General features: G+C 37.4%; 1 long non-coding RNA gene across 1 annotated transcript; it reads left to right on the forward strand.

Annotated features, from left to right (window-relative positions):
* Window positions 1–8051, forward strand: LOC113055726 (uncharacterized). Its single transcript, XR_003277571.1, has 3 exons — window positions 1–206; window positions 5179–5419; window positions 7902–8051. It is a non-coding gene; the product is annotated as an uncharacterized LOC113055726 (long non-coding RNA).
* Window positions 8052–11753: the final 3702 nt, after the last annotated feature.

The raw sequence follows: 11753 nt of genomic DNA on the forward strand, positions 1-11753 counted from the left end.
TGTTGTGTCACTAGTGTCACAATTCACTCTTCTTCAAATTACAGATGCAGAAGATGTGCCAGTCTCAGAGACTGTGTGACGCTCTCATTCATCACTGTAAAATGGTCATCCTCCACTTCAGAATAAACAGGCTGTCGTTTCTAATGCATTCATTCATGGGTGGCCACCTCTTCCCACCCAAACAGCCCACTGGAAGGTCTGGAGAGGTAATTTTCTTTAATAACACACCGTAATAGTTTGAACATGGTTATTAAAAACCACCACTATTCTGGGCTTAAAGGGTTTTGTGCCAGCCGGCAGTCCTCTGCCAGTCCTACACCTCTGAACTAATTCCTCAAAAAAAGGAGAAAAATTGCTGAGCCACATTTATGACTGAGCATTATATATATATATATATATATATATATATATATATATATATATATATATATATATATATATATATATATATATACAGAGGCAAGAACTGACACAGTATGGCTCCCACTGGTTATTATTGTTAAGTTCTTTGTGATTTAACTTGGTGTAAAATGTACGTATTAAAGTGCCATTCCAAACCAGTTTTTCAATGCACAATTACTTCAGTCTAGACGATGTACAATATATAATTAATCTTAGTATTCCAGCCAAGGGATTTAACTTGTACAGCATGAAAAGTATTGGCCCATTAAATCTAAGATTTTGTATTTATTTACTGGCACAACCAGGGTGTGGAAGCCCTTTAAGAAATGAACTGTGAAAGGCAGGAAATCATGTTTATTATCAATTACATTGAAAATATGCACCTGTCACTTACTTTTATTGCTGTTGTGAATTATTGCCAGCTTAACTTTGAAGGAAGTCATCTGGAATATGTTTAGTTTACATCGTAGTAAAGTCACTATCATGCATCATTCAAAGTCAACATGAAATCAGATTTCACATCCCGAGTCTTCATAAGGTTGTTTGTATTATGTTAATGATAAAAAAAATTACCAAACTGTCATTATTTTACACTACTGTTGTAGATAATGCAGTCTTTCTAAAATCTTGCCAGTAGTTAATGCGTTTTTAAAATGCTAGTTAAAGGAATGGTTCGCCCCAAAATCAAAACTTGCTGAAAATGTATTCACCCTCAGGCCATCCAATGTGTAGATGAGTTTTTTTGTTCATTGGAACAGATTTGGAGAAATGTAGCACATTTTGTCTTTCTGAAGGTTACATTGTTATTGTACAGGTAAGTCGTTAAATCCTTTGTTCAATCAATTTGTTCAAAACTGATTCATTCAGAAAGAAGCAAGTGACCTTCTGGTACCACTTTAGAATAGAGAACACATATTTACTCTTAACTAAGACTTTTTCCTTTACAAACACCTAATTCCCTGCTTATTAATAGTTAGTCAGGTAGTTGCTAAGTTTAGGAATGGGGTAGGATTAAAGGATCTAAAATGTGCTAATGCAGAATAACGCATTAATATGTGTTTTATAAGTACTAATAAACAGCCAATATGCTAGTAATATGCATGCTAATAAGCAAGTAGTTAATAGTGAGAATTGGTCCATAAAATAAAGTGTTACGACCTTCCTTGTGAGTGAATCACTGAATCATTTGCTCAGCCATTAGGTTAAAACATGGATTCATTTTTAATATTAAGATGTCTTGAAAATGTTTACATATTTCTAAAAATGTTTTTGAAAGAAGTCTCTTATGCTCAGCAAGGCAGCATTTATCAAACATAAATGTAAAACAGTAATACTGTGCAATATTATTACAATTTAAAATAACTGTTTCCTATTTTAATATATTTATTTTAAAATATGTATTTATTTAAAAAAAAATCTCAGTACTCCATATTAATCATTCTAATATGCTGATTTGCTGCTCAAGAAACATTTCTTATTATCAATGTTGAAAGCAGTGGTACTGCTTAATAAGTTCATACATCTTCATTAATAACTATTTTCAATATATATACTTTCTTTACTATCACTTGACCAACAGAATGTGTTGCTGCTGGATAAAATGCATTAATGTTATGAATTAAACTTACTGACCCAACACTTTAAAAGGCCACAAATTGGAAAAGAGGCTCTTTAGAACTAGATGGCCATCTACCAGCAGGAATTTAACTGAAGAGAGCCAAACCTTGACCCTTTAAATTCAAATGTAAGGATGTTGTGTCTTTGGTTCAGTTTTTAAATCAACATTTTTCTTTCTTGCTTTAGGGAGAGAGAGAAATAGCACAGTATTATGAGGCCTGTGTCGAGAATCTGCTGAGTTGTTCTTACATCTGTGCATTCTCCAAATAAACAGGCTGTCAACAGCCCGTCTGTCCCAGCATTGTATACACGACACACTGTGAGATGGCCAATACAAATAGGGTTGAGCTGAACCATATTGCACTTTGGGGCTAACGTAGACCAGCTGCATTATCACATTGAATAGACATCTCTGAAACTCATGTACTGTACCAGCCGAACCAGTATGCTGTGGCAACGCTGCATCTTTTTAGGACACCTAAAGACTAGATTTACACTAGACATGCATTGATTTCAGCTGGGTCTACTGTAAGGCCATAGAGGGTTTTGAAGTTGTCGCTCCGTCATGCAATAAAAAAATTATGGCAGTTTTAATATTTAATGCACCAAAACGATCTGGACATACATAAAAAACCTAAAAATGAATCAACTCCAAATTAAAATAAGATAGTAGTAAATAAGCCAAAGTAAATAAACATGTCAACAAACTTTAATTAATATGATCTGACACAACAGCTGTGGATATAAACATCCCAAAGATGCGCAGATGGGCTACAAACACCTGCAATTAATAATTAGCTTTCTACAAATATTCCACCACAACCCTTTTGTGGTGTTCTGGAAAGACTCTCAAACAAAACATTGAAACATTCGCACCGTCTGCGCTGCTGATTCTGCCTTCTTTCTTTAACCCACAAACTTCCGTAGTATAAACTCAAAGTCAGACGTCCCTTTCACTCTTCAATTCAGTTTGTGCTTTCTTTGCTGTTTGCAGTAAGCTCATAGCTGCCAGGGAAATTGCCTTCATTAATGGTAGACTGTTTACCTCAGACTCTTGCTTTAGGTGCATCCTGTGTTGTAGGGATGGTTTCTTGGCTCTTCACAGGGGCTGGCTGGTTTTGTCAAGTACAGCTGTTGAGTTTGTCATTGCAGAAGGTGAGCAGAGCTGCATGGCTCACTGTGGAGATAACAACAATGACAAAATAAATGAAATGTTCCGTTGTAATAAATGCAATTAACACTTGTGCTGTGCTGAAAATCCTTTTCCTAATGTCATGTTCCTGACAAAAAAGTCTGGCCTTTTAAAAATGATTCGTGATCCCGCTCCGAACTCCTGAAATGATTCAAATGATTCGCGAACTCGCTTTGAACTCCCAAACTGACTCAAATGATTCGCGAAGCCGCTACGAACTCTCGAATTGATTCAAATGATCCGCGAAGCCGCTCCGAACTCCCGAACTGATTCAAATGATTTGCGATCGCCAAACTGACTCAAATGATTCGCGAATACGCTCCGAACTCCCGATCTGACTCAAATGATTCACGATCCCGCTCCGAACTCCCAAACTGACTCAAATGATTCGCGATCCCCATAACTGACTCAAATGATTCGCGATCCCGCTACGAACTCCCGAACTGATTCAAATGATTCGCGATCGCCAAACTAACTCAATTGATTCGCGAACCCGCTCCGAACTCCCGAACTGACGCAAATGATTCGCGATTCAGCTCTGAACATCTGAACTGACTCAAATGATTCGCGAACCCGCTCCGAACATATGACATATATTCAGATATAAATGTAAGTTTAAAAAAATATTAATAATTTTCGATTTTGTCAATCAAGACATTGATTGCATGAGATTAAGTTTGTAAATGGCAGCCTGTGCCCTTTTGTAGTGTGCACATATATTTATCACAAAACTGTGATAACTGTGACTAAATTCAGTATATGTCTGCAATATGTTGCCACCCCTCAAAATTCCTGCCCCCTTCTCGCCACCCCATCAATATTTTTCTAGATCTGCCCCTGCTCTCTCCCCCTTGTTTAAACTCAATGTTTTTCTCTCTCTGCTTCTCCTCCTCTGTCCAATGTCTCTCTCTTCTCTCTTTGTGTGATTGTGTGCTGGACATGTCTAAGCTTGTGAGGTACGGTGTTTGATGTCAGTTAATTTCTCCTGGTGCTGACAGCCCAATGGTCCCGGCGAGGCCTTCTCCAACTTTCGGTTCCCAAGGTAGTCCTGCAGTAATTGTGGACCCGCCATCCCCCTTCAGTGGATTACAGGATTTCTGTCAATTCACCTCCTGGGATGATGGTACTCTGTAGGGAAAACTTATGATGGTGCTCGCTGGGCACTCGCACACAAAATATTGTTGAATGCTAGAGAAATATTTGCTTAAAACCCTGAAAAAAGTATTAATTTTATTGCTATGCTTAAAGTGGCTGTGAACTGCAGTGGATTTTAAAGAAATGACACATGATTCACGCAATCTACAGCATCAAACCGCCCATAAGCCATTTATTTTTAAATAAAAGGATGATCTATAGATCTATATATGTCGACCAATTCGATGAGTTGAGTCTAACTATGCAAGTGTACAGCAAGTACTAACGAGATAGAAAGTCAATTTTTGCAGTTGTATATTAAAATGTTTTGTCATTGGGCTGTGATGCTGTAATCTGTGAGGAAATACATATATAGACTTTTATTTAACGCATCGTATAGATAGAAGCCCTATAGTGTAGGGTTGATAAAGGGGGAACTATCCAGAATAAATAAGTGACGACCCCCTCTCCTCGCACTGAATCAACACAGCAACATCAGTTACTGTTGTGAGCATTCAGACCTCCTTTAATGGATACGTTAAAAAAGACATACGCAAACACTGTAACATAATAGTGCTTCTCCTCTAAGAGAACTACCGTGTGTATTTCCCAAATGCTTTTTGGCTTATACTGTGTGATTTCCCAAGACTGGAGTGCTTGTGTAACATCTGATTCTAATTGTTGGCATCGATCCTGGGGAAGACCCCCCATGGCAGCGATCCACACCATCATTTACACAACATATCACCTCGCACTGCACCGTTGCTGCCGCTCAAAGACACGTTGGTAATGTGTGTTTGTAAAAACTGTAACCGTGACACTTCTCTTTTCAGGATAAATGTAAGTTGAACATCAGCTTTATTGCTATCTAGAAGGGGCCATTCTTCAGGAGCAGGACGTTTTAAATTAACATCTCTCAGTGAGGAGGAATTGTGAGAGAGGAAAGATAATCTTCGCCGGTGGCAAAGTGCCCAGGCTTCGTGGGAAGTCCACACTCCCTTCCCTGACATCTGCCAGCGAGTGCCTTCAGCGACACCTCACTGTCTCTAAAAGCAAATGCTTTCCAAGAACACAGTAAGAAATATATGTGCAGTCGTTCCTTTAAGGAGTTAAATCTACATGATGTGGGGCTTGAAAATTGCATCTGTTAGTGTAACACAATGTATTCAGGTTGATCAGTAATATTAAATATGAACTACACTGTAATGATTATATATATATATAAATTTTTTATTTTTATATATAAAAATCTTCGTCCATCCACCTTCAATGTGGAAGTAAGCCTATGGGTGAGACTTCTGTTTCATTAGCCGCTATAGGGAAATAACCAAGAGAACAACAACGTGCAGTAAACAGTAAAACAGTTTGCAGTACAAACCAGTTTATTCTTAAGATAACAGATTAAAATAATATGATGGGACACATCAACTTTCAATATCAAGCAGCAAATAAGTTTTGTACATCTAAAAATAGCTTGACGCAAATGAGAACGGAAGCTACAACCATAGAATCTACAAATGGCGCCGCCTTTTTTTACATCGGGAAAAAGGTGGATAGTTCTACTAATAGTGTTTAAAGGGCTAGTCTACACAAAAAATATAATAACAAGGTATTTTAAGAACATAAGTAACCAGTAAGTTTTTTTTTTATTTTTTGCTCCACAGAAAGAAAGTAATTCAGGTTTGGAACAACATGTTATTGAGCAATTGATGACAAAATTTTTAGTTTCATTGTTTGTTTGTTTTTCAAGTTGTATGCCCTACTTATATGAAAAAAGGCAATAATACAATCCTGATTTAAATAGTGATATATATATATATATATATATATATATATATTGGAATCTTGCCAGGTCTGCGGAACAAAATCAGCTTCAACCCAAGGACTAAAATCCAAGACAGCAAGCAGTTTCGGCCCAGATCCGGCCCACATTTGGCCCGCATGGATTTCACATGGGCCGGATTTGGGCCGAAACTGCTTGCCATCTGGGAAGAACTAACTGGCAACGGAAAAAAAGTAGCCCAATTCAATGGGAAAACTGTGGTCTGTGTCAAAGAATTAACCTTAAAGCATCGAAATGGACCTTTTTTTTTATTATTGAAATAAGACTTTTATAATCTGACATTTACATCTCTTACTTTCAGTCTGTAAACCCAAAATTGCTGAGAGAAACAAATTTGATTCCTCTGATTTCTCTCCTCGTGCCCCTTTCAAGCCGAACACTTTTTCAGCATCTGAAACCATTAGTGAGAATTTATCACTGCTGAATCCTGCAATAAGTCACTCAGCAGGCTCTGACTTGCCAAGTTCTAAATTTCCTGACGTGTCAGGACCTGAAGGAGCACACAGGCCTGATAAAACTCTTTGATGATTCCTCTTTCCCAGAAAAAGCAGTGTATGTGAGTGTTCTCCATATTTTGACTGGGTTGCAATGTGTCTGTTGGAGAATGTGTTGCACCGGTGTGTTTCACTGTCCGCTGTCCCTTTCCTTTTGTTTTGTATTATAATGACGTCTCCTTTCCAGGCCAAATTAATACCGGTTAATTAGTGCCTGACTTGCTACTAACAAGGTTTTTGTTCAGGCTGCTCTTGACACTAAATGCCAGTTTAAAGCTGTTATCGCTGCCAAGTCGCCCTGCCAGGAAACAGGAAATGGATCAGGCCTTCATGTCACCATAAAGCAACAGCAGAATGGTTCCCAGGGCCACATTGGTCTCGCAGAGAAATTACATCACCTCAGAAAACGGCGATAAGAATAACGACATGAAGAACTGCTTTTATATTGCAAAGGATTCGTGCTGTGCAAACTAGAATGAGCTCAGGGATTCCCAAACTGCAGCTGTTTTGTTAGAAATGAAGATAAAGATAAAAATTGTGTTTAAAGCAATGCCATTATATTGGAAGTCTTTATAGGTCATTGCATAAGAATAAACATTCAAATGCACATATTTGAACGTTTGCTTAGATATTAAGACTTAAATGTTACATATTTAAATACGGAAGTGTCAATTAATAACCCTAATCTATGCTAAATATTATCCAGTTTTCAGCACTGCTAAAAATACAATTTAAAAGGATTTAAAACTCAAGTGATGGTTTCAGTGAAAACCTATAGAGCCTTGGATCAGAATAAACATTAAAATGCACATTAAATTGGACATTTGCTTAAATGCTAAGACTATAATTTGATGTAAATAAGTTTTGTTTTTGTTTTTTGTTTTCAAAAGAAAATTTTTTTGTGTGTGTAAATTATATATTTATTGGCTTTAATAAATTTTTTTCAAAATAACAGAAACCGTGAGATATATAAAATGTTTGTGTTAATGACAAATTCAAAAAGTATAATTTCACTTACAATTTGTGGAAAATTCAAAGTTTTGAATTTCTTTCAGCAAGTGTGAAGCAAGATGATGTTATCACACAAACAGTTAGGCTTAATTTGTTTTGAGCCCAAAACACTCCTTTAAGGTTATTATGATTCTTAAATAATTAATTAAAATGAGATACTATAGAATGGTTTGATTTGGTAATCAAATGTTTATTGCTTTATTCTCAGGAAATGTGAATGCGTGACATCACACCACCAGCACAATCATCAAGCTGATAAACAGCACCCAGCATTCAACAAGAGGATAATGGTTTGCGTATTCCTCGGATTCCAAACTGCTCTCAGATGAGACTTCAACTCAGATGGGAGAGAATGACACAGCAGAGACAGAAAGCCGTGTATCATGACACACGTCATCAGATGTGACCTCCTTCCTCCCTGAGTGTGACCTGGAAGCTGCGCGAATCCAAACGGTGTAATTAAACTCTTCCTGCTCACTGACAGAATGGGAATTTCTTGGAGAGGAAGCAACATCCTTGGCTTTCATTCTCCTCATCCATCATTGTGAACAAGTGTCTGATAGAGTGAAGGAGGTTTTTCAAGTCAAAGTATCTGCACACACACACACACACACACACACACACACACACACACACAGACAAACACATACAGTATATATAATTTATGTATATTTATAGGTGTGTGAGTGTGTTCATATTTGCCTGATATGAATTTTGGAAATTGTTGTTGTTTTGTTAATATATTTTGGTATGTGTGTGTGTATGTATGTATATATATATATATATATATATATATATATATTATTAATTTATTCGTTAGACCTTGAAGTGTAATTTATTTTGGCATTTGAAGGTTTAATCTATCTATTTATTTATTATTTCCATAAAGTGTGCTGTTTCCAACATATATACTGTAATATATACCATATATTTTAAACATATTTTTGCCAGACAAAATTAAATTTTTCCCATATATATGGAAGAGCAGAAGAGAAAGTCAGAACAATTCTTTAAATATGAGTTATTACAGTAAGTGCCCAAAATCAGCACTAAATTACAAAAGCAAAAGCTACAGGCATTTGTGTAAAATCTGTACATTTGCAGGTCAAAAGATGCTTAACGGCAGCTACTGCATTATTGCCAAAGTGGTTTCATGGCCTATAGGTTTGCACATTTTTCGTTCAGATAAGATTTCTGCCTTTGTCAAAGAATATTTATGGGTCATATGCTGTGCGTTCTTGGCAGCAAAGTCTCTTACTGTATTCAACACAGCTTGGCAGGATCTGCAAGTGTTTCCTTCTTGTGAAAGGAGTGTGTGTGGTGGGATTCCTTGAATCCACCTTTCTCATCTTTCGCTTTTCAGCAAAACTGAGCTTTTACCAACTTTTTTTTATTAATTTCATATCAATATTCATTATAGTTTCAACTTGTAATTAAAGCTGCAAGCAGCCTTTCTGGGGCCAAGCCCTTATTGCTCTTTGGCTTTTAAGGTTTTTTCAAGCAACTTTTTCAGCCCTTTTTACAGAACAGATAGATTCAGAATTACAGATAAGGTGAAATCAGAAGGTCTGATGAGAACGAACGCAGAATGAAGTTACAAAAACACACTTCTTTTTGATCCCATTTTAAGAAACTTTAGTACAGCTCTTAACCATGTAATAAAGGAATTGAAATGACAACTTTATACCCAATTTTAAATTTTTCCCATACAGGTTTCGAACCCACAACCTCACAGGTTCAGAACCAACGCCTTAGCTAAGTGCGCCACATTAGTTGACACACAATTTACATGGCACAGAAGAGAGGTCAAGGTGTGAGAATGATCTCTCACAAGCCCGAAATAGCATTTTAGCCAGATTAGCATGCTACGCTAAAAAATGCTAACATTGTCAAAGTTAACCAGATTGCTCAAGAGACCCATTAGAGTGAATAGAAAAGTGTTAGCATTTTAGTTCATTAGCATGCTAAGCTAATTAGCATAAATCAACAAGCACAGGCACGGTCAACTTCGGAGCTGTACATCTCTGGAACGGGAGTGAATATCAAAAATTTGTTGAGTCATTTCTGTCAGGCCCGGTCTGAAGTTCATCTGTTAAAATTTTGAACAAAATTGAACAAGATTTCAGGGAGGAGTAGCGAAAAAAACTGTATTTCATTCCATTCAATATGGCGGACAGACGCCATGTTGGAAAATGACAATTGAGACATCATCAGAATCGGCATAACCAAAGGAATAAAATGACATAAAAATAACAAAAATTGATCAACATTTACAGTAGTTATAAGGGGTTTTGCAAGAATCGTTATATCTCTTGAACACTAGGTGGCGCTGTCTTCCAACTTCCGGGGTACTTCCGGCACATGGTGTTGATGATGCCTATCGATTTTTGTGAAGATTTGTACAGTAGTTCAAAAGTTATAGCAATTTTTGACAAATTTCAAAATGGCGGACGGGTGGTCCAGGTGGTCTTGACAAAATTGACATCCACAGATTCAAAATGATCTACAGAAACCATAGACATCAAGATCATAATTTTCTGATGAATTGTTCAGAAGTTATAAGCAAAAAAGTGCATTTTTGGTATCTCAACACCCATAGGTGGCGCTGTTCCCAAATTTGGCATGGACCCCCAAGTTATGGTGTAGATGAAGTGAACCAAGTTTGGTATCGATTGATCAATGTTTGGCCGAGATACAGCATCTCAACCCATTTGAGGTCAACCTCAGTAAGTTCACAGCATCATAACTTTTTTTTTCACTAGTGTTCAAAAAATTCTGTTGAGTCATTTCTGTGCGGCTCAGTCCAAAGAACATCTGAGCCAAATTTCAGAAGAATTGGACTAATTTTGAAGGAGGAGTAGTGCTTAGACTGAATACTGTACTTTTCAAAATGGCCGCTACTGTAATGGGAGGAGTCTTAATGTAAGATATGGAATGGAATCTCCATGAAGAGACAAAACAGATGTACTAAGTTTTATTTTAATAGAATTAGTGGTTCAAGAGTTATTAATGTTTGAATGTTGAATTTTTGAGCTGGTGGTGGCGCTATAGAGTTTGCCCTAGAGACCCCAAAGTTGGTCAGATCACTAATAATGGTCATCTCTACAAGTGTGCCAAATTTCATCATTTTCCCTTTTTCCCTTCATAGGGCTACCATAGACTCCCATTGGACGAGAAGAAGAAGAAGAAGAAGAATAATAATAATAATAAATATAGCTGCAAGCAGCGATCCCGGGGCCAAGCCCTGAAGGGCTGTAGCCAGAGCAACGAGCGGGACGAAGCAAAACGGCCAAAACGGAACTTCCATCGGATTGACGTGACCCACCCCGGATTCGATCCCACGCCCTCTCGGGTTCGGGACGAGTGCCTTAGCTAAGTGTGCCACATTAGTTGACACACTGTTTGCATGGCACAGAAGAGAGGTTAAGGTGTGAGAATTAACTCTCAAAAGCCCGAAGCAGCATTTTAGCCAGATTAGCATGCTACGCTAAAAAATGCTAACGTTGCTCAAAGTTAACCAGATAGCTCAGGAGACCCATTAGAGTCAATAGAAACGTGTTAGCATTTTAGCTAATTAGCATGCTAAGCTAATTAGCATAAATCAACCAGCACAGGCACGGTCAACTTCAGAGCTGTACACGTCGGGAACGGGAGTGAATATCAAAAATCTGTTCAGTCATTTCTGTCAGGCCCGGTCTGAAGTTCATCTGATAAAATTTTGAACAAAATTGAACAAGATTTCAGGGAGGAGTAGCGAAAAAACTGTATTTCAATCCATTCAATATGGCGGACAGACGCCATATTGGAAAATGGCAAATGAGACATCATCTGATTCGGCATAACCCACGGAATCAAATGACATAAAATTATCAAAAATCGATCAAAATTTACAGTAGTTATAAGGGGTTTTGCAAGAATCGTTATATCTCTTGAACACTAGGTGGCGCTGTCTTCTAACTTCCGGGGTACCTCCGGGATAAGGTGTTGATGATGCCTATCGATTTTTGTGAAGATATGTACAGTAGATCAAAAGATATAGCAATTTATGACAAAATTCAAA

The sequence above is a fragment of the Carassius auratus genome, chromosome 36 (assembly GCF_003368295.1).
Source record: "Carassius auratus strain Wakin chromosome 36, ASM336829v1, whole genome shotgun sequence".
In the NCBI taxonomy this organism is placed as follows: domain Eukaryota; kingdom Metazoa; phylum Chordata; class Actinopteri; order Cypriniformes; family Cyprinidae; genus Carassius; species Carassius auratus.